Below are 24,818 nucleotides of genomic sequence, written 5' to 3'. Positions count from 1 at the left end.
AGTCTGATAAACTCTGGAATAAAAAGTATTGTATTGTAACATTTATTTTAAAATTCCTGGCCTAAGCTGCAATTTTATATTCATAATATGAAAAGATTAAACAAAATTCATTCACAGTTTTGCAGCTGTGTTCCAGGCTGGACAAAGCATTAGCTATAACAGTACTAGAAGGTTGTAGAGACAAAACAAGGAAAGAATGACAGAATGATTCCTTTTCATTTTTACTTATTACAAAAACTCGGCACACGTAAAAATCTACTGCCAATCATTAGCGTTCCGGAGTTCCGCTGTGGCGACCCCTAACCGGGAAAAGCCGAAAGACACAACAGCAACAAAAACCTTAATGGAAAGATAACCTTTTGCCTGAGTGTTAGAATCATTTAAGAAATCAATACATAGAGATCCAAACAAGCATTCGAGTTTTAGTCTAGTTGCTACTAAATAACCACTGCCCATTATCAGGGCCACTGAAAATGTCTACCAAAAAATTCCCACAGTTTTAAATATGTATCTATCTACAAAAATTCACATTTTATATAGTTTATCACATAAACTACATTTCTAAGAAAAAAAAATGTGTACATTACTTACTTGTTAAGGCAAACATACTGAAGAATGACAAAGTTTAACAAAATGTTTTAGTGTGTTGTGACAATACCACAGTAATGCAGTTTAAGTTATCCTAAACCTGGTTTCAACATTCCTGACAAACTAGTAAAAAACCTTGATCATGTGGCTCTTAAAGAGTCAGAAATTTTTTGAAAGACAAAGACAACTAAACAATTACTTGACAGAAGGCAGACCAATGCCCATATTCATCTGGAAGAAACAGTGATCTCAAAGCTTTATTCTGTGTGGCTAGGAAGTTATTGCTTTTATAAATGCTTCATCCTGAAAGGATTTCAGTTTGTATTTCTGAGAATGTTTGGTGTGCCGACTGTTAAAATGCAATATTTCCAAATGAGCTGGAGATCATGATTTCATTTATGTTTAAGTGGGTCAAATGTGTGCTTACAAAACTGCATACAACACATATTAAATTTAAGACATTCTATTTACATTTAATCACTTTTTAAATTCCCCCAAATAATTGATCTATGTTAAAAGTACAACAGGAGTGCAACATAATTAGCATGTACTATGTGGTTTGCATTTAAGGAGTATAGGAATTACATGCTACTGATAACTGCAACTGAGGGGGGGAGGACAGCAATTTATTAGTAGAGTTATAAATTAAATCTTCAGCAAAATAGGCACAAGTAATTATCAAGTTTGCAATACAATACATTTTGCTTATTGTGTAGTAACCAAATAAATACATTATAAATATGTTTTTCAGTGCCTGACCCCACTGTTTCAAGTTATTAAATTGTAGTGTGCACTGCATTGAATACAAACTCATCTTCACATGACAACACATAGGTTCATAGGTTCATAGGTTGGTACAAGGCTATCGGCCCTAGGGCCTATACAAGCCTAGCCATAACAATTCCCTGGCTATTTCTTCCCACACTCTTTACTTCCCTGGACTCCTGTCTAGCAGGGTGACTGACGTGATCCCCGGGGTGAATTTCCTTTCGCCCATACAATCGTCAAGGTTCCTTTTGAAGAGGGCCAAGGAGGCGCTCTGCTTGACATGTATGGGCAGTCTATTCCAGAGTCTGGGGAGTCTCTGGGTCAGGAACCTATCCCTCCAGCATGTTTTGTTTATTATGATGACAAGGTTTAGATCCCTGGAGTGTGTGGCTCTGAGGGATTGGGATTTCTTTACATGTAGCATGTCCAACAGCTCTGGGTTTGACATGGCCTTGTATTTTAAGCAGAGATTGCCTCTGAGTAGACAATATGTTACAGAGTATAGCTGGAGTTTTTTAAGGCGGTCAGCATAGAGCATCTGCTTTAGGCCTGTGATTCTTTTAGTGAGGTATTTCTGCAGCCTTTCCAGTTGCTGCAGATGTCTTGAGAGATACATTCCAAATGGGGTATTGTATTCTATAATAGGTCTAATGAGGGATGAGTACAGGGAGACAATGACCTCCTTTTTTCTAGATGAAAAGCCTTTAGTGATGAGGTGTGCCACATAGAAGGATTTCCTGATTGTTGTGGCAATGTGGTTATTGAAGGTGAGACCACTGTCGACCTGTGTCCCTAAGTCTCTTATCACACTTTCGCTGTTCAGTGTACTGCCACCTATGTGGTAATTCATGGCTACATGTCTTTTTCCAAAGGGGATAACTATACATTTCTTGGCATTGAGCTTGAGCCCATGGCTCTGGCACCAAGCATCTGTTTCTGTAAGGCTCTTTTGTAGAGTACCCACATCATTTGGGGATTCCATAATGGCTCCCAGTTTGCAGTCCTCTGTGAATTTTGTTATCCAGAGTCCCTTAGTGTTGGCCTGTACTTCAGAGAAGTAGATACCAAACAACAGCGGTCCCAGGACTGAACCCTGAGGTACTCCACTTGTCACTTGTCTGGAGCTGGATTTGGAGTCACCTACTTTTATAGTGTGGGTTCTGTCAGTAAGCCAGTTGGCAACCCATCGAGTGATGTAGAGATTAATGCCTAGCTTAGTAAGTTTATCTATGATTCCAGAGTGGGGGATGGTGTCAAAGGTCTTGGCAAGGTCCAGATAGGCTGTGTGGACTGCCATACCCTCATCCACAGCTCTGGAGACTGACTCAAAGAAGTCAATCAGGTTCAGGAGACAAGATCAGCCCTTCACAAACCAAAACTGGGTGTGGTCCAGTGTTTGAAGGTTGCCAATATCTTTGTTTATAAGTTCCATGATAATACGTTCCATGGCCTTCCAGATCAGGCTTATCAGACTGATGGGGCGGTAGTTCCCGATCCAAGGTGGATCCCACCTTGTGGAGTGGGATAACTGTAGCTGTGCGCCACTCAGTGGGCACGAAGCCTGAGGTGAGGGTATGATTAAACATGAGACTTAGGTGAGGTGCCAGTTTATTTTGCATTCACATCTGCCTAGAAGCTATGCAATTAATCCAAGATGCAACAAATGCTACTTTGTCAGAAATAAATGACTGAATGTAGGATTTACCCATGGTTGCTGTGGTTTGATCAAGAGGATGAAGTGAGAGTAATCAACAAAAGCCAACAAGCCAACCATGGGTAAATCCAGCATTATGCACACAAGAAAGCGGATTATTGCATTTATAAAATGACATTATTTATGAAAAGAATTGTTATCTTTTCTAAATAATGTCATTATATAAATGGATTTTACTGTTCTTCTGCTAACTTCTGGTAGTCTACAAACATTGAAAATATATACTGTCATGCATTCTTTACAAAGTCAGTATAGCCACGGCCACAGAGTTGATGGTGATGTCATTCCTTGTATCAAGACCTATAAATTTTTTTTAAATTGTGTTGTATTATTCTTCATGGAGCAGTTCTGTAGCATATGACTGAACGGGAATTTTTTTTTTGTAATCACACAGGGAAATGTACTTTTAGCTGAACTATTTTCCTGTGAGGACTGCTTGATTTATGATTGATACAATAACTGGACTGCCCATTCAGCATACATGCATTTGAATGTTAAGTAAGCTTTCCTGTATAAAAAGAAAGTTACTTTAGGGCAGTGAGACTGAGTATTGAAGTCTGATTCCTTAATTTTTTAAAAATATTTCTGCATTTTTCAATAACACCTCTCACAGTGTTCTAGTGGCTCAGTCTATTGCCTAGATTTTATGATGAATAAAACTATTGTACAGCAGTTTCATATTAGTAAGCTAACATCACTTAGGTACATCAGCAGGTAAAGAGTAATTCAGGTGGGACACATTTGATTAACATCCTGTAACAATTTTGTATTTATGCTTAAAGACATAAACTCTACAAAAACAAGCCATAAAAATACATATGTCATACCACTGCACCAGGTCCACAAATGTCAAGAAACACCAAAAGCAAGAGAAAGACACAGCTCAATATGGCTGTTTATGACATATTTACCCTTTTCTAAACATACATCCTGCCTGAAGGAAAGTAGAATCGTCAAAGTTGAGCTTTAGACAATTTTGAAAGTAAGAATGTTCAGTGATGCACAGCACCTTCACTGACAAAACAACTTTATCTTCTAGAAAGAAAGTGGGCTAAAGGAGTAATCTGACTCAGCAAGTATCTTTTTTCAAACAGTAGATGACAGACTTCCAATGCTGTCTGTCCGTCTTGAGTGTTGCTACTTCTAGTATTACATAACTGTGCTTAGGAATGTAACAGTAACAATTGCTCAAAAGAAGCACATAATGCAGGAAACCAGCAAAATAACTATGGAAAGAGATATTTTATTTTAAGCACTGTGGATGGGTGCATTTTGGAAATGCTGGGCAAGTGACCACCACACAGATAGACTGTACCTTGAGAGAAAAAGAAAACGCAGTTAAAAAGAAAGAAACCTAACAAGTTAGTAACTGAGATGTCAGGGGTTAGGCCTGGGCTGAATCATGTATTGTTAGTAAAACAAGATGAAAGGCATTAAGCCAAGATAAACAAATAACATATTAAATGCCAAGTTGGTTCATAAACAAGTAACACATTAAATGCAGGTTGAGTCATTTGTGTATGAAAACTTTACAGGTAGAATCTGCAGCTTCAAAAAATAATAATTTTACTGGTATTGGTTAATGAACATGAATGGGTCATATGGCAAGGGCTCACAATAACCTCTCTGTCAAGAACTGTGAATTAAGTACTGGAGTGTGTGTGTGCGCGTGCGCGCGTCTGTGTGTGTGTGTGTGTGTGTGTGTTTGTGTGTGTGTGTGTGTGTGTGTGTGTGTGTGTGTGTGTGTGTGTGTGTGTGTGTGTGTGTGTGTGTGTGTGTATGTGTGTGTGTGTGTGTGTGTGTGTGTGTGCATGCGCACGTGTCTGATTTCAGTGATTCATGCACTTTGAGAAAATGAATCGGAGATGACACCCCACTATCCCCCATTACACACTCTCCCACTTCCTTTGAAAACTGAAGACTCTGAAGAAAACCAGTATACATATAGCCTCCCATACTGCTTACTGTTATATGTAAAGGTGACATTACAGGGATCAATCCCTATATAATGAATCAAGATGGTGTCCCACACTGGCTTGAGAACAGAGTTGACAGAATGTTGAGAAATTCTGATATTTATTCCAGAAAGCCCTCCTCACTGATCACCTGATCCATCTGTGGCTGGACAATCTCAGCTAACACAGGTGAGGTGCCTTTTTGAGATGAGTGAGAACCTCCCTCCATCGTCACCCTTATGTACCTCACAATTGGGACAGGGTCAAGACATGAAGGCAGTATATATGGAGCAAATCTATTATCTGGCCCTGCAATGAGGACACAAAATGGGAGAGATGTCATATGTGAATCCTGTCTGCCAAAGGAGAAAATAATTTAACAGAAAGGTACATGTCAACCTTTGTGAGGGGAACTAACCATGGCTGGTCACAAGCCTCATCTGTCTCCTTCAGAAAACAAGACAATTTGCATTGTGTACTGCTTATGTTGAAACTGAAAGGGCACATCAGACATCAGAAACAACATTCCCACTCCTGCTACATTATAAAAGAGGAAATATAAAAATAAAAACGCAAGGTGAGAACAATGCTTATCATACAATCTGCAACATTTCTGTCTAAAAACTCCTTCCCATTTATAAAGTTCATTAGGTTTCCTGAAGCTGTGACCACCAAAACAATGCCTACATTGTTCCCCATTCCATCTGATACCTGTGGCTGAGGTCAACTCCTCAGCCAGGTCATACACCATTAAGGAGACCCAGTAGGCATTCTCTGAAATGGAAATGAAAAAAAATAAAGTATTACCTTTTCTCCTTCCCATACTATGCAGATGATCTAAAGTTGGCACTAGCAAAACCTGCCATGCTTCCAAATTGTTTGTGAAAATGCTATCACTTTCATGAATATATTTTGTCTTGTGAATAAAGCCAACAGTGCAATTTCTGTAGAATGGCTACTTGCAAAGGAGGGCAATGAGTGTATCTCTGCATGTCTTCAGCACAAGGTCATGGCCATGAGCTGGTCAGAGGTGAATGTAGGCAGTAGACTATCTTATGGAGATGATGCAGTGCAGTGAGCAAATATGTATAAACTTGCATAGTCTTAGATGCATGCCAACATTTTCTAGGCTAAGTCATAGAGATTTGGGAAGATATATTGCATATTTGACATAATTACTGGGATAGACAGCAGCATTATTTGTATCTGTAGGCAGTATGAAGAGGCATCCAGTAGTCTGAAAATGTGAGGTAAGCTGTGATTTCTGTACCATCCTAAGGATGTCCACCCCTTAAATGGAATTCACATTACAAAAGGCTAGCAACAAGTATATCTGTGCATGCATGTGTCTTGTTTTTAGATAGTATGGATGATAAGGTAGATCACAATATCAGGATGTACTGTCCCTGCACATACACACATACCGCTATTACACAACTGTTAGTGTATGTGTGTATCTTATGTGTTAGCATATCATAGTGAGTAGAGCAGCATATTCCTACACACATTCCCCCTCCCCTGATATTTTACTACAGTATGGTCATATCACTGGTGGATACAAAGATGACCCCAACTGTTTGACAGCATGGATGTCTGCTGGTATTACACTGTAAATACCTGTTGGCATGCATGCCTGATATTCCCATTCCTGTCCCTACAGCTGTCTTATAGCACATTCACATATATTTTCCTACAGCTATCTTACTGTACATTCCCATATCTGTCCCTATAGCTATCTTATGGAGGACAAGGTGGGTGGTGGATGAAGGGACAATTTCAGCCTTCTAAAAAGTGGGTGTTTAGCTCTAAGCACTTAGGATACATAGATGGCAGCTGTTGGAGAAAAGGGGGCTGATGACCAGCCTTTACGTGAGCAGGAGAGGCGGACAGTGGTCCATGACTTAGATGTCCGAGGGGAAGCAATTGCATATTGCAGCAGTGTTGTAATGGTTGTACTGAAATGCTATGCCATGACAAGGTAAATTCAAATTCCATAAAGCTGAACAGTCTACTATGGGTGAGCAAACTGGCAGCAGACAGACAAGACCCAGGTGAGCTCTTGGTGCTTCTGTATGATGACACCGATTCTGGGAGCATACGTGGTGGACTGGACACACACATAAGGACTGACCCACTGTCTACATGTTTTAGGGGAAGATGCATCAGGTTAGCTCTTTTTACTCGAAATTACTGTACTCTTGCACTACAAATGGACATCGTAGGCTGACTGCAGCACAGGCTGTTTATGAATCTTTTTCAAGTGCATCAGGTATTCAGCCATGTCAAGTGTCAGGAGAGGTGAGTTAAGTTTGTATGGGGGGATGGAGCAGTTCCATGACCAGGTGTTCTGGCTTTCTCCCTAGATATAGGTCTTCCAGTGCATCAAGACTGAGTTGCTATTCAAACTTGGAACAACTGGGCAATGATTAGATCTCCACTTCTTTATGCCACCAGTTCAGGCTTATGTATAGCACATTTTGCATGGACACCATTAATGTGCATAGCAGAAGGGCACAGATTAAGTCCACATATCCATGCTAATGCCAATGTGTCTTTTCTTGTGTATTTATAGGGCAATTCACTGCTATGGTGACATCTGTAGAGGATGACACAGAAAAAACATGATGGGTGTGTTAGGGCTTAGGATGATGATGAAAAGACTCAGTTGTTTCAGCCTGAATCTGAAGACACAGTGGTACTGCCTATTTCCTTCCTGAGTTTGCATCATCCCTCAGTACAGGAAGAGCACATGACCTTGCTCCCACAAGCTTGGGATCATGTATATTCCAATGGGGAGGTATAACCCTTGGCTTGTACCACCAGTGGAGCTCCCAATGGGGGAGGGAGTCCCCTTGGCTTGTACCATCAGTAGAGCTCCCCCTGCAGCAGACTTTGATATTCATCTAACATGGCTGTACTTTTCATCGTACAGTATAGCAAGGCTGCCCAATATAATTACATGTCACTGTGGCCCCGATAAGCAGGTAACATGGACAACATCTGATATTAATCAGCAGCTTATTCTGCAATATCACCAAGGCACACAGTCCAGTGCAATTCAATCCAGCATGAACCTCACTGCTGTAATACATACATTTGTGAGGACATGGAAACCAAGGACATAGTAATGATTACTCTCCTATGCCCCTTGTGAAATACAGTACTAAGTCCACCTGCATCCAGTGGATTGAGACATATTAAAGTAAGTACTCCATCCAGGACCCTAATTGCTGTCACGGACCATGGTCCTATCTGCCCATAACAGTCTACCTTTCCTCTGTGAGCATGGCACTGTTTTCTGAGGTCTGGGAAGAGCATGTATGAGGGGGACTACCTAAGGAGGCTACCACTGGGTACAAAAGTCTCACCTGCTGCTGGACATGTACCATGCTCCTCCTGTCTTTTACTGTTGCAAACCACAACTCTCACTCTCCAATGGAAGGGTATCTCATGTGCAGACATCATCCAGGTCCCAGTAACACAATTGCACAATATTCTTGTCAAAGGTTGCACAAGTCCTAGTGGAACATACAAGCATATGGCAGCAGATTATAGTCATGTAGTGGCACCATAAACACATTGCATAGTAAAATTATGCATGACACCAAGTACTCTTTACTTCAGGATGTCTGCCTCTGCAAACTGGGACCCCTCACCTAATCAAAGAAGGAAATATTACATGCCAAATAGTATCTATTACCTTAAGATCCTCATCTTATACTGTGATATGTTCCCCTCCCCACAGTCTGCAAGACTGGCATATATCATTGTATGCCTACCCACCTGTGAACATTATGACAACTATCACCTACTCCTCCCTCCCTCCTGTGTTGTATATGTGTAAATGCCTATTGTGTGGCTCGATTATGCAGTCAATAACATAGACAAATATATACAATGCATACACCATGTTTGATCTATGTCGCACCACATTGTCACTGGGCAAAATCTGAGATCAGTAACCAGATAACTGTGGCAAAGAGCTTGTATTAGCTCCTTCCTACATACTAGTTTCTTGCTACAGCCACATATAAACACCCATAATATCAACCACTGCTAGAGTTGACACCTTTTGCTGTGGGCGAAACCAGACAATGGCCACATCCCCCACAGCTCCATCAATTTCACCTATCCCTCTCTTTTTCCTGTCATCTCCACCCACATCTATGCCCACTTTGTGATGTAATTTGTCATGTCATGGGAGGAGGGATGGCTTATTTTTCCCTGATCGCATCGCTTTAGGGGTGCCTTTCTTTTAAATAAGCAGTTTAGAGTCTCAGTTTTAACAAACATTAGTATTATATTTGTTTTGATAAACAGAATACCAGAGTATGTACAGTGTTAACCAGACTACCGGGAAATTGTTTTGATTTCTGGATAGTCTGGAAAAATCCGGATAAGTGCCAAGGCTAGCCACTGCTCCTTAACTCAGGGCTGGTACTGTACTCATGCCCAATCATTAACTCTTCTGACACACTTACTTTACTGTAACTGACATTTATTTTTATTATTAAGTTCTTCAGTCTGGACCATGTTCATCTAGAAGTTCATTCCAGATATAAACTTTCAGCGACAGTTTAAAAGGCATTGTCTTACAGACTGAGCAGTGGCTATAGCGTATTAACCTATAATAAGCAGAATATAATGACTGTTCCTGATAGCTTTGGGAACAGATTACATTTTTCAGCTCCATAATTGTACCTTTATTTGACATTTTTGAAATCTACTCAATAACACATTGTGCTCAATAAGGGTTTGACTCAGTGAGATATAACATAGTATCTCCAAACCAAGTATAATATAGTCTCATTCAGTAAGCCATCCACCAGAATACAATATAAACAATACAAAGCTCCAAAATGGGAACATTGTTAGAGACCTTGGTAGGTGAGTTGATGATTCCCTCTCCTTTGATCATTCTGTAACAGCAGTAGTCAGTAAATGCTTCCATTTAGCTCAGGTGATCATCAAAGGTATATTTTCCAGATCCAAAGAGGTCATTATGCAATTATATTCAGCATTCATTGGTGGTGCGGTGGTGCAGCGGTTAGCATTGTCACCTCACAGCAAGAGGTTCTCCAGTCCTATTCTCAGCTGGGATGCCTCCTGTGTGGAGTTTGCATGTCCTCTCTGCATTCATGAGGGTTTCCTCCCACTTTCCAAAGACATGCATCTGGAACGTTTCTTCCTGGGCCACAGCTGAAAATGGGCTCTGTCGCAGTTGGACTTTCCCGGTAAATGAATTAAGCCAATTATTTTATTTACTTATTTTTATTTTACATTTGTTCACCGGGGAAAACCGACTGGGTACAAATGCCCCTTTGAAGTAAAGGCCCAACAAATGCTAAATAAATAAATTAAGCCAATTATTTTATTTATTTATTTTTATTTTACATTTGTTGAACAGGGAAATCCGACTGGGTACAAACGCCCCTTTCAAGTAGAGGCCCAGGAAGAAAAGCTCCAGTAAATACAGTACAATCAAAACGTTTTAAGCTATACAGAATAAACAATGTCAGGCAGAATATAATTAAACTAAAATTTTCAGTGTCAAAAGAGATAACAAGATAGTAACTATATACCCAGTCGTAAGGCTTCTATACTAACTATAGTGTATACAGATGTAGTTATATCAATGCAGCAGGATATATGTCACAGTACAGAATGCGGAGTCATTTTAAGAAAAGGTTGATTTAATTTTGAGATATAAATGAAAGGAGTGGTAAAAGAGAGTTAAAGGGGTCATAGGTAGAATATGGGGTGGGTGCAGACAGGGTGATAGTTGGTAACAGAGCAGAGGGAACCAGAAGTATAGCAGAAGAACAGGAAGAACCTAGAGCTGTTATGCTTATTGTGGAGAGGTACGGCTACAGACACAGGATGTTGAGTGATGTTTTCCTAGATGTGTTTTGAATGTCTGTTGGTTTTCAAAAAGCCTAAGAGCCTAATGGAGGCTATTCCAAAGAATAACTACTGAATTTGGGTATAATGATGCTCCCAATGTGTTTTAGGGTTTTAGTAATGGAAAGCAGGAGTTTGTCTTTACAGCAATGGGGTAGCATCAGTTTTGTAGTAGAGAAAGCTAAAATATAAATGTGTGTGCATGCATGTATATGGGTGCGTGGATGTACTTGATCAATGTACCTTAAATAATGTCAATGATTTATTTGGTATAAAGATATATTTTCCATTCAGCTGTGTTTCAGATTGGTCCATTATTGCCAGTACATCCATTACAACTTTAAATAACTAAAGCTCCAGATTAGTGTTGAAATATTTATTAAAACTCTAATTATTTCATTTCTAAGTATTATGGTTTTGTCTCTGCTTTACTGTAAGGTGACCCATGGTGTACAAATTAAAATGTCACATCATTTGGGACTATTATGTGTATGAAGCATAATCCATAATGAACCATATTACATTGCTTAACTCAAGAAAAACACAAAAAACTTTCTTTTTTTTTTTTTGTTTATTTATAGAAGTAACACACAACCACACAAGCCGGTCATCATTTGCTGTAGCAATGTGTCACTCTGCCAAGCCAGCTGCTGATTTACAGTTCTGCAGCTATGCTTCAGTTTATCATCACCATGCACTCAAATTTTATCAGCAGGTAAAAGATAAAATATGATAGCAAGCAATGACTCAGTTTTAACTTGAAAAAGCACTGGTGACATTAGTGTATTACAAAACATTCAGTGTTACTCAGATGCCAACAGATGAGCTCATAGACAAAGCCAGGCAGAATTATGGGGGGGGGGTATTCATAGTCCAGTTCTTAACATTTTCATAGTTGTAATCTGCAAAACATGATGCCACATAGTTATACAAATCATGTCTTTCAGGATGACTATGAAAATGCTGATGTGTTTTGTTAAAAACACCTCCCTATCGCAAAAGCCTAACATACGTATGGCATAGGCGATAGGGGGACAGATAATATGCAGATAAGGGGTATTACACAGGCTCCCTATTGAAATGTCAGCACTTGAAATGCCGAGTGCTGACAAGCAGAAAAAAAAAAGGCTGAAAAAACAGGAGAAGTGTGAATCTTGAAAATTGCTCTTCTCCTTTAAACTTCCTTTTTCAGTTGGGCAAGCCCGTTCTGCACCCCTATATGTGCGGTGGCAAGACCCTCCCCTCAAATTTATATATACCAACTCCAAGATTGCCATACCTCAAAAAAAAGGAATATTATGTGAAATTGCTTCTTGGACTTGGTCCCTTCTTTCAACCATTCAGTCTCTGTATTTCAGGTCTTGCTCTAGTGGGTCCTGACATTTCAAATGATTAACCATTACATGTTTGGAGATCAGTAAGATTCCTAGAAGTGAATCTGAAAGGACCTCATTCACATACTAAATGTGTAAATACCCATAAACTTATGCCAGTGAGCATCAGTTTACCATGAGACTATGGAGCTGTGAGGGGAAGAGAAAAAAGGAATGCATACTGCCATATATTTTAAAAGGAGGTATAATTACTGACTTTACTTAAAGATTTTTTTTATTGTATTTTAGTGCTTCTGCATAAATGCACAAACTACAGAACTGATCTTTGGGGAAAATGTTTAATTTTGGTGTCAATGAAATCTACTCAATAATGCATCGTGCCAATAAGGGGTTGAATCAATGAGACATAGCATAGTATTTCCAAAACACAAAGCAAGGCTTCTGGCTAACCACATTTGTGTACGACTTCAAACTGAGAGTCATTGTTAAGATGCAGTCTGCAACAAAAACTTACACTTGTAAACTACAGAAGGGGTCACTGGGAAAAATGTTTTATTTTGGTGTCAGTAAAGTGGTTGTGCCAGTATGGACAAACTAGTGAATAGGGTGTTTTTGGGGAAATGTTTTATTTTGGTGTCAGCGAAGGGCTTGTGCAGACATGGACAAAGTAATGAGGGGACTGTTGAGGAGGATATTTCATTTCGGTGTCAGTGAAGTACTTGTGCATATATGGACAAACTACTGAAGGGATGGGGAAATGTTTCATTTTCATGTTTGCGCATACTTCGTGAAACTATTGAGAGGATCATTGGTGAAGAACCAACATAATTGTTTGTGAAATCAAGACTCAAAAGTGGTTTGTATTTTTTACCCAGTTCTTGCAAAACCTTTTCAGCAATATTAACGATGAGGTCCCGGGATAACCTCTTTCCACAAACATAATTTTATCAATTTCCTTTTTTGTTTAATCTAATAAGGAAGTCATCCTAGTCAGTCTTATGAACTGTCCCTTGATCAAACACTTCTTGTAACTTAAGGGGAGGGAACTTGCAAAATGGAAATACGAATTGTTAAAAGTGGGTTTCCTGTATATGGTTGACGTAAAACCTCAATCTGATAATCCAATCATACTGTCTAGATAGTTTGTCTTATAACTGTTAAAATTGTAGAACAAAAATACCAAAAATCAGGAGAAAACCAGATATTTTAGCGTAAATGATTTAATTCATTATTCGTTAAAGGCGACTTCATCAGAAATACAATTCACTACTACAAAACACACTTAAAATACTGTCAGCAAGTGAACAATTAATTGTATAACAAGCTGTTCATCTCATAAAACAATTATTCAATTGAAGTGAACCATCAATTAATTTAGTCCCATAAACTACTGTTTGCAGTAAAAAATACATCTAAGTAAAAACTTTATTTTTTAATATTAACTTTTCTGTTTTTTAAAAAAATATTTTATATTGACATTCACCTTAAGTGGTTTTGGTCATGAAGTTTAATTCCCAGATGTGATTATTGGGTGGGAAACTACTACGAATGAGGTTTACAGTAGTATTCACCGAAAAAACACTTTTTGTAACAGCTATGTACATTATAAAAGTAACCACCCCACCTTTACTAAAAAGAACATTCCTCGTGGCCAGTTCATCCGGGCTTCACAGATGACTGTGGATGACACCACCTTTTTTGAGGAGGTTCAGTTTATTAAAAGGTTATTTTTGGATAGGGGCTATCCTAGAGATTTACTGGACAAAGGTGCCAGCGAGATTATCTCTAGAAGGGAGAATGATTTTCCTCCCATTTTGGTAAAAGGTTTCACAAAAAGAACATATATGGATGGTGTAGGTCCGAGCAAACCTAGTGTTTGTTTGGACATGAGTTTGGACAACAAACAGATTCATAAAATTATTAACGAGAATTGGAAAGTCATTTTAGGTAATGGTGACATGGTAAATGTATTGGGTGAGGTGCCTTGTTTTGTGTACAAGAAAAATTGTAACATCAAAGATATGTTGGAGAGGGGACATGCTTCCCGTTGTTTAGGAGTAAACAGAGATTTGCATAAGTGTATGGGATGTAAAGTATGTAGGTACATCCACACTGGTTCTTATATATATTTTTTGCAACACCTTGATTTCAACATCACTGTTCCAGGTAGACTAGATTGTGGTAGTGAAGGTATTGTCTATTTGGCTATGTGTAGTGGATGTCCAGCGTTCTACGTGGAAATGTCCACTAGAAGTTTGAGGACACGTATTCTTGAACATTTGTATGCTATAAGAACAAAAAATATCAACAATGCCTTGTACAAACATTATACTGCGTGCATAAACTGGAAAAAGTTCACCTTCTCGGTTCTTGAGTCAGTGAACAAGGACATTAGGGGAGGTGATTATAGAAACAAAGTAGAACAGAAAGAAGCAGTATGGCAATTGAGATTGGCTTCTTACATACATCCTGGGCTGAATGACACAGTCAATATAAAATGTTTTTTAAAAAACAGAAAAGTTAATATTAAAAAATAAAGTTTTTACTTAGATGTATGTTTTACTGCAAACAGTAGTCTATGGGACTAAGTTAATTGATGGTTCACTTCAATTGAATAATTGTTTTATGAGTTGAATAGCTTGTTATACAATTAATTGTTCACTTGCTGACAGTATTTTAAGTGTGTTTTGTAGTAGTGAATTCTATTTCTGATGAAGTCGCCTTTGACAAATAGTTAATTAAATAATTTTACGTTAAAAGACCTGGATTTCTCCTGATTTTTGGTGTTTTTGTTCTACATTTTTCTTTGGTATGCACTGCTGCTGTTCCTGCTGCCTTTTGGTTTTCTTAACTGTTAAAATTGGATGTAAACCTAAAGAAACCAATTGATTTGTTTAAATATTCAATAAAGATCGCAATTTCATCTTCTGACCCATCTCATAAAATAAATAATTAATCCAGATATCTTAAATATAATTTACAGTGACAAAAAAATAGAGACTTGAATACAATACATCTCTCCCAAGCTAATAGCAGTAAATTTGCATACATAAGGGCACAAACTGTCACCATTGCAACTTCCTTAATTTGCTTAAAAATTGCTCCCTTAAAATAAATAGTCAGATAGACACAAACTATGGAACATATGCAAATACATGCCACAAACACATATTCCAAACCAAGCAGACACATCTCATATCTCACTAAGACTCCCACATTATGCTCAACAACATGAGAATTGATAAACAATTATGACTCTTGCTTTGACAAATAGCTACTTCAACAGATTGTATTGGAATTTATATACATTATCCTGGCGTCATCAGAATTTACATGTTTGTTTAGATATTTAAATAAAAGTACCCCAGGATTCACTAACCTTTTGTGTAAGACTAAGTTAGTCTTACACGGAAACTGCAGTCTAAGAGTAAGACAGCAGCGCGCCATGCATATTCATGAGGGCGAGCTGCCTCAACTCTAAGGCTAACACAGAGCGTGCACGAGTGCAGGGGGCATGTCAGACTGCCGAGCAGTCCAAAAATCCATGCCCCTGCAAGTCTCTCAATCGAGAAATGTCAACTTACATGAGCGAGTCCGCTCAAATGTGTACATACACTCCCCACATTCTAAACCCCCGTACAATTATAAAATGTAAAACTTTTATTTTTTTTTTATATTCCCGATATAGCTGCCCGTATTTGCGCGGGTTTGCCCATTGCTTAGCTACAGTTAGCAGGATAGACACCGAAGAGGATAACAAGAAAAAAATATGCAAATTAAGGAAAATAGCGATAGCACAGTGGTAGAGCCTTCGCACAAAGAGGAGGCATTCCATGTTCGAGTCCCACCATTTCCCCCTCAATTTTCAGTAGGAAATCTGTATACAAAAATAATTCCTGACATTTATCATTGAAATTTGTGTAAAAAGCATTGAAATGGCTTATGCAGTAGTGAATGAATTTTATATATATATATATATCTAAGAATGTGAAATGGTTATGTATACTGATGGATGCATAAGTAACGTATCTTAAGCAATGTGAAACACTGCTAAGCAAAGTAAAAAGTATTAAGCATATTTAAATGTAATTGCTCGTAGCTGAGCACTGCATTAACTGGCGCAAACGCTTTGCACGTAGGTGCGCATCGTGCCAACTAGCGCAAACAGAGCATGGTTTGCACGACGTTGCGCATTGTGCCAACTTGTGAAATGAGATTGTGCGCAACGCGCAAACTAGCGCAAGGTTGAGCAATGTTGAGCAATGTCGAGCAAAGCTGAGCAAAGTCGGCTAAACACAGCCACACCTCCTAGCCGGTCTGGTCAGTAGTAAAATAAAAAGCAATGACAGGGCTCGAACCCAGGATACTGTGCACCATAATCACAGTACTGAACCACTAAGCCATGACAGCATTTCACAACAATGCACTTTCTACACACACATACATATCAATGGAAGTTTACCCATTGCTAAGCAGGTGTGCTTTCAGCTGAGTTTTTTAAAAACCGGCCAATCACAGATAAGTGCGGGAAATGAGGCATATTTAAGCTCCATAGGTGGGAATACTTGTCATAACTGCTTGTAGCTCCCATCTGCAGTCAGCATGGCCGGTGTTGGAGAGGGCTCTCGATTTCGAGCGCAACGTTGGGGCAGTGAGGAGTCAAAAGTAATGGTTTGGCTCCTCGTCCATAATCATGAGGAGAGACTCCTGCAGGGCCAGTTCCAGGGCACCCAATACAAAGCGGAAGCCTGGAACCGTCTAGCTCATGATCTCACCAGTGCCACAGGCATCCCTCGGACTGGTGAGCAGGTCAGACACCACTACTCAGACCTGAAGAGATGCAAGGAGGACCGACTGAACCAGTGGATACAGGAGGACCATGGGATGGAAAATGCCCCACTACTGAGTAGGTAGCCATGGAATGAAGTATGTAAGAATTGCTACTGTAGACTATATTATGGATAGGTATGTCTCAATATCACTTCATTTACTTCACAGCTGCAGGTATCCATGCTGCAAATCAGCAAGCCTATGCAGATAGGCTGCTAAGGCTGCGCCACCAGGCAGGTTAGTAATTATTCGGCATGTATTGTTATATAAAATAAGTGAGAGAGCCTGAAAAAAAGTGTTGTAGCCCAATAATAAAGGTATAATAAGTCTTGAATAACTTCTCTGCATGTACTGTTATATAAAATAAGTGAGAGAGCCTGAAAAGGAGTGTTGTAACCCATTAATAAAGGTATAATAAGTCTTGAATAATTTCTCTGCATGTACAGTTATATAAAATAAGTCAGAGAGCCTGAAAAAGTGTGTTGTAACCCATTAATAAAGGTATAATAAGTCTTGAATAAGTCTTCTGCATGCACTGTTATATCAAAAAAATGAGAGAACCTCTAGAAAAGTGTGTTATGTAATTAATAAAGGTATAATTCCTGGAGTGTGTCTGTGTCACTTTCTTTGATATGTTGTTGTACTCCTGCATTATAGAAATAGTACTGTTGTATTAAGCGCTGTCAATCCACACTTGGGTAGGCCCATATAAAGTGGATAAAGGGCGTGCCAGTAGCTGTTAAGCATATATACAGTCCTCAACTGTTGGTTCATAGCCGGCATGTACAGGTTAATCTGGCAAATGAGTAGCTTGTTATTGTGCTCCCCAGAAATGTCAGTGTGCTGCTAGAAATGTAGGGGGCTGTTAAAATATAACTGATAATGTCACCTGAACACATCTAGATATGTAGATATATAAATATAAATATAATATATAAATACATAGCAGTAACATCTGCATCCTGGACAGTTTGTATGTCAGATACAGGTCAGGTATATAAAGAACTAGCAAAACCCATTTCACAATTTAACGGACATGGCCTAGTGTAATTATACATGTAAGGGATATATACCTGCAGTCAATAGGAATGTAGTGTAAACTATAAGTATATATAAGTTGTTAATGGAGGTATCTTTTTACACCCTACTGTATGTGCATAAACAATGCAATTCCACACCTCAATGGGTATGTCTAATCTCAAAACATTTGTTGGGACATATGTCCTATTGGTTTATAAATATCTGCATTTACTTTGATGCATGTGCCCTGTTCAAATACCACAATCTTGGTGGCCTGTTGCCACCAGTTAATCCTGCATGCTGTTGGAATGTCCACTGTTGTTCTATATATGCATGTGTTATGCTTGCTGTTCAACTGTTGGAACTCTGGTGTGTTGGGTTAATGGGAATACTACTGCATGCTGTTACAACTAATTTGGAATGCTGTTGGCTGTTACCAACCCATATTGTCATTAAATCCTCCTAAACATAGAATGTATGAGAAGGCCGGTCCCAGCAGACCCACCTATCCCACCTCAGATGGCGATGGCACCTGGCAGCAGCAGGTCTGGTGCCCAGCCCGGGACCTCCTCCTCCATTGGGCGTGTGCCACCTTCCGGTGGAAGCATTGCAGGGGATGGGGCTTATCCTCCCTGTGCAAGTGTGGGCAGAGGAGGGTCACCTCTTACCCTCCGAACGGTTCGGGCTGTGGTGCGTAGGGAGATCCAGCATTCTGTCACTGATCCTCTACGCCAGCTTGAGGCACAAGTGGTGCGACTCACTGGTGATCTTGCCCCTCCTATGCAGCCCCCAGCACAGCCACCATCTGGGCTGTGAAGGTGCAGTGGTGACTGTCCGTGGGTGGGGATCTCAGTTCCACTGTTACCATCTGTGGACTCATGGGCTTGTGGTTTCCAAACATCCTTCCCTATCAATGTTGTTCACCCCCCACATGTGTCATATTCCGCCCCTGTATGCGTCTTGTTTGTCCTGTCTGTTTACTTCCCAGCCTACCTCCCAAATATACCTACACCCCCTATCCCACATTCCACTCTCACCTGGAAAAAAAAAAGGGCAATCTGCTCCAAAAAACAATTACTCCCCATACATAGCTGCCCATTTTGCACACGTGTGCTGGACATATAAAATGTAATTTAATTGGCAGTACAATATACTTTGTTGTCCTCACCCCTCTCTCAGGGGTCCAAGGTTTCATATTTCCCTCCAAAATGATTGCATATGCACAGTTGTTGCTGTAAAAGAAATGGGCAGCTATGGTCCTTCCCTACACCTGTCCTGCACATCCCGAGCTGTTTTCCCTACTGTCTTTCCCTCTTTGTGCCCCTTTTTCACCACTTTCCTATCTCCCCATTTTCTTTTCTTTCAAAGAAATGAGCACGAGGGTTAGCGGCAGTAAGCACTTTTAAGCAGTAGTTAGCGGGTTTGTGTGAGTGTGCGCTTGTGTGTGCTTAGCTAAGTATTGCTAAGCTTCGTGCAAACCCATGAAAACCTGCTTACAACTGCTTAAAAGTGCCTTAGTCACCCTGCATGTGAGGGCCCTTGTTCTGCTCAGCAGCAAAAATAAAACACCTCTGTCAGTCTCAAACCCCGGACCTTGGACACACTAGACTGCATGAAGTACCACTAAGCCACAGTAGATATACAGCAGGTTGTTGCTGAAATAGATATATCATGCATCAGAATGAGTGAATGCAAAGGAAACATAGGAATGCCATAACACAAAACCTATTCTGTGGAACTTTACCAGCAGTTGTTGTGGAATTGGATTACATGACTGTGATAAGAGAACCAGCCATTCTAGCAGGAAATAATGTTACAGCAGCACATTACAACCCCCCACACAGTATCATAGCAGGACAAACAGGGGAATATCTGATTAGGGCAGAGGACATACATCCCAACTGTGACTACATTTCAAGGATGTCCCTGATTTTGAAACATATGTTAGCTGTGTCCCTCTGAATCCCCTGAAAAGTATTGACATTAGGCAGAAAGGTGGGGTATTACACCTAATGAATAATGACAATATGTAGGAGTTAGACACCACTTGTACTTCAGAAAAGGTGCAGTAACCCATATGCACTGGTTCTCTCAAAGTCTCCACTTACTGTCTCTAATATTTTGAAGGTGTACCTCACTTTTACCTACCTTTACCTCACTCTGTTCAAATATGTACCTGAGTGTTTCAGAGGCCTGGCCGAGGCAGAAACACACAGGCATATCAGCTTTTCTGCTGTTACACACTGTGCAAATAGCTTTGGAAGGAGTTCCACAAGCATACCCTTATGTAGGAGTACAACACTGAAATACCAAAGGATGTAGCCATGTACTGGTAGCAAACGACTGTAACAATGCCATTGTACCAGTGCTGAAAAGACCTGTGCGTTGCACAGACAGAGAATAACAGCCTAACATCTGGCTACCATCTGGATAGGTCCACAGTTGGGAGCTATGCAGACTACTTGCCTTGCTAAACTAACAGGTACACAGCAACCTTTTAAGTCCAGCAAGATAACATTCACACAATAATACATAATGCTCTCTGTATGTCTGCATCCCCACCCAAATGTACAATATACCTGTGTGTTCAGGGTCTACCAAGGATGTAGGAAGGCATACTCAGTACTGGAATTGTTCAGTTTTCTTGAGCATCCTGTGCTAATGTCAACAATAAAAAAGCACAAACTGTGCAGAAGTGAGTACATTAATATTCACAGTATAGCAGTTCACAAACAGTTCATGTGCCAAATGAATACATCTCAATAACTACATTTGTATGGCAGTTAATTGTATAAGTAGAAAAGAAACTACATTCTCCCATGTATCTTGTGTTAGCATTTGTAGGGGTGAGTACAATTATACACTAACAACTGTGTACTGGAAGTGGCAACATTCAGGTCTGAGTACAAAATTTAAATCACTGGCTACACCCCTAGCTTCAGATATAAGAACTATACCAACCTTCTGACTTAAAAAATAGTGTCCACAGCAAACAAGCATGGGCCCCACTTTGGAAAGCTGAAAGGGCTACTCCTACCTGACTTAGCAATTTATAGCATTGGGTTGCTATGACAGTGAGTACTGCAATTACCACACAGCAGGCTGCATGCAATTACCAAATGGTGGCCACCAATTGGTGCAGAGGCCATCACATGCACATGTGCAGATACCTATAAAAGCATGCTGTACATGCTGCCCACACATGCAATCATTCCACTGCAGATATTGAGAGAGAGAGACAGAGAGAGAGAGAGAGAGAGAGAGAGAGAGACACACCCACATCAACAGAAAAAAAAGCCAAAGACACACGGAACATAATACTACCAACACATACAAAGGAAAGGTATGTAAATGATATGTATTTACTGGCATGTAGTAGATGTTTTTGAAGAGTACTCTACATACTTTGAAACATCCATATGTGGCAGCAGTACGTATCTATGCACAGATGCCCTGCATAACTACTGCCATGGACAAATCAGTGTGTAGCTGTGTGCAGTGGGACATAACTGTGACATATGTAGCTCAGCATTAAATGTCAAACATTTGATCCATGTTATCTGTGTTCTGTACAGTAGTGTGGACAATGGCTGTTTGGGGGAGTAGCGCATACAGCTATATAAACATGGATGCGACAGAGTAACACATGCATGATAGTCATATTAACGTGTAGCTTAGCATTGGCAACTGCTGTACCAGGCTAGTATGCTAATCTAGCATTTGCAGCTATATATACACCCTCTAATATTACTGTGTGCTCACATGTGACACCTGTTCTTGTTGCAACAAGGCAAAACAAGTCAGCCGTGAGGTCCAGGGACTTACAACAGTGCGGACCTTGTGTGTGTATGGCACACACATACGGAGATATATAGCTGTGTTGGATATATTAACATCTGTACATGTGCATAGAGCAAGAGACATACTGCAACTGTTTGTGAAGGGTGGACATATATATGTTGGTGAATCTTGTTATGTGCATAATTGTATGTAGGTTGTAGTATGTGGCAAACAAGACAGCATACAGTGCTGATATATGACACGTGGTGGTTAAATGCTGTGAGTGTGATTTGTTAGGTTTGCAGTGTTGCAGCCAGTGAGGCCTGCCAAAGCTACATGGGCTGAGAACACCTTCAATGCATTTCGCACAAGACTGTGCAATATTATTACATAACTGTAAACCTCACATCCTTCGCATAATTGATATTCCCACCATGAAAGGTGGACTGTATATGTGCCTATATGTATATCTATATGTACACCAATGGATGTTTATATGTATGTGTGTGTATATATATATATATATATATATATATATATATATATATATATATATATATACATATATATCTTTATAGAGAGAGAGAGACAGAGTCATATTTACTGCGACAGATGCCTGGTGACAAAGCCATGGCCTCAAGCTCAATGTCAGAAATGCATTGGCATCCCTTTTGGTAAAAACTCTGTACCCATGAACTACCACATAGGTGGTAGTCTACTTAACACTGAAAGTGTGATAAGAGACCATGGGACACAGGTGGACAGTAGTCTCCACTATGATAATCACAGTGCCACACTAGTCATGTAATCTGTCTACGTGGCACACCTCATCACAAAAAATGTTTCATCCAGGGAAAAAGAGGTCAGTGTTCCCCTCTACTCATCACTCATAAAACTCATTATAGAGTACAATGCCCTTTTTGGTATGTACCTCATTACATACCTCAGGCATAAGGTTTTGTAAGTACTGACACACAGTACTGTATGGTACACACGTAAAGCTCATCTGGGTTGCCATACCTTTGTGTCTTGTATGTATGTCTGATGTGTGTGTGGGTATGCCTGTAACATGCCCTTGGTCATATGTGTGTTACAGGATATAAGTGCGTATCTAGCAACATGTATAATCTAGTACAGCAGTATGCCACCTATATTCATGAATGTGCACATATTTTAGGCAGGGGTTTGCCATCAACAACTAGTGTGGTATACTGGTAATACTATAACTGGACTTTACAATCATTGCAATGGATGACATATTTCTTTATGCATTAGCTTGATATATACCTCCTGTGGCTAGGTGGTGCATTGTGTCGCATACAGTGTGCCATGTACCGTTGTATAGTCTTACTCTTTGTTGCTGTGCAGAACATGGTTTAATATATAGAGTGTGCCAGGCACTGTCAGGCAGTTGTGGGTTGAGCACTGATATGTGGTATTGAAAGTGTGTATCCTCTGACAGCCAATAGGTTGCTATATATGGCAGTTCAGTGATATATGTACTGTAGAATGTTAAGTGTGCCACATGACTTGCTCACACATATTGTTTCATTGTCTTCCAGGGTTCATGGCCAACCATTGCAACCCAAGCTATAGTCTTGCTGAGGATGACGTCATAACAACCAGTCTGGTTCAGCACTACAGACAGCTTTTCTCAAGAACCAGCCAGGACCAGCATGAGCGGACTGCACTGTGGCAAGATGTTGTCCGTAGGGTAAATGACATAGGCATGCATAACCGGACATATGAGCAGGTATGCCATCACTGCAGTGATTTACTTAGACATGTCCAGCAGCGTGCGTCTGATGTCCGTAGACAACACCTTGCCACAGGTGGTGGGGTTACCATCCATCCCCCCCTCACCAGAGTGGAGGAGCTGCTCCTGAGCCTGGTGGCTCCTGGCCAACAACAACAACAGCAGACATGTATCATCATGGAGGCTGGAGCCACCCAGCAAGTTCACACGGAGTGTGCAGGTAATATGGCATATCTGTAGACTACTGTTACCTCTGTTGGTAGATCATGCATATGTGAGATGTGTACTGTGTAGTTAGAAGATGTGGAGCCTAGTGTTGTGCAATACTGATAATTTGGAACATAATCTGTAGACCTGTGACTGTCAACTGTTGTACTACTGTAAGACTGCAAACCCACAGTAGCAATGCCGCAGTTGTTGCCACTGACAAACTGTCTCATATCCTTGTAGGTCCCTCTAGTGTGACAGCAAGGCAGCAGACCCATGCTGGTGAGTGTGTTCTACATTTAATATTGCAAATAAAATGTGCATGTCATAGGTGAGGTGTAGGCCATGTACACATGTTACACACTTACGCATAATGCATACTATGCATGTTTGCTGTGAGACTAAGCACATCTCAGTAATGTGAGTAGCTGCCTCAAACACATGCAATACACAGAGCATCCTAAACAATCGTGGCTACACTGTAGTGGACATTGGATAGGCAGAGTTGATACACATGCACACAACATACACAACTTTGTCATACGCAGTACATGTTAATATGCTACACATGGCATATTCAGACACCTGCTGTAAGGTCACACTCCAGTATCCCAAATGTCATCCACACAGCACACATAATATACCTGAGGGGTAGAGGCCTATCATGGGGTGGTGCAACACTCTTCAACACACAACACATTCATGTTAGGCAATGCTCCCTACTGGGCACTTTACAAACCCATGTAACAACTGGCTGTGAAATGGTGAATGTAGCCATGGTACTGCAGTTCAGGTACAGCATGATAAGTGCTGGTCTGGCACACATTAGTAGCCTTGAGTGACCACATGATGCTGCATGATGATGGCTCATGGTACTACACCCCAACCAGGTACAGTAACCACAGTACTACATATAGCATTCATTGCTATACACCTCAATGTTGTGTGTGTACAAACATATGCAC

General features: G+C 40.1%; 1 protein-coding gene across 3 annotated transcripts in view; it reads right to left on the bottom strand.

Annotated features, from left to right (window-relative positions):
• The window catches only part of LOC122796246 (nebulette-like), a 1,283,698-nt gene that overhangs the window by 429,064 nt on the left and 829,816 nt on the right, over positions 1–24,818 (bottom strand). The window lies entirely within an intron of this gene.

The sequence above is a fragment of the Protopterus annectens genome, chromosome 3.part0, assembly GCF_019279795.1.
Source record: "Protopterus annectens isolate FY-2018-M chromosome 3.part0, PAN1.0, whole genome shotgun sequence".
In the NCBI taxonomy this organism is placed as follows: Eukaryota; Metazoa; Chordata; order Ceratodontiformes; family Protopteridae; genus Protopterus; species Protopterus annectens.
The sequence above is the reverse complement of the archived record's forward strand: the minus strand, read 5'-3'. Positions and strand labels throughout refer to the sequence as shown.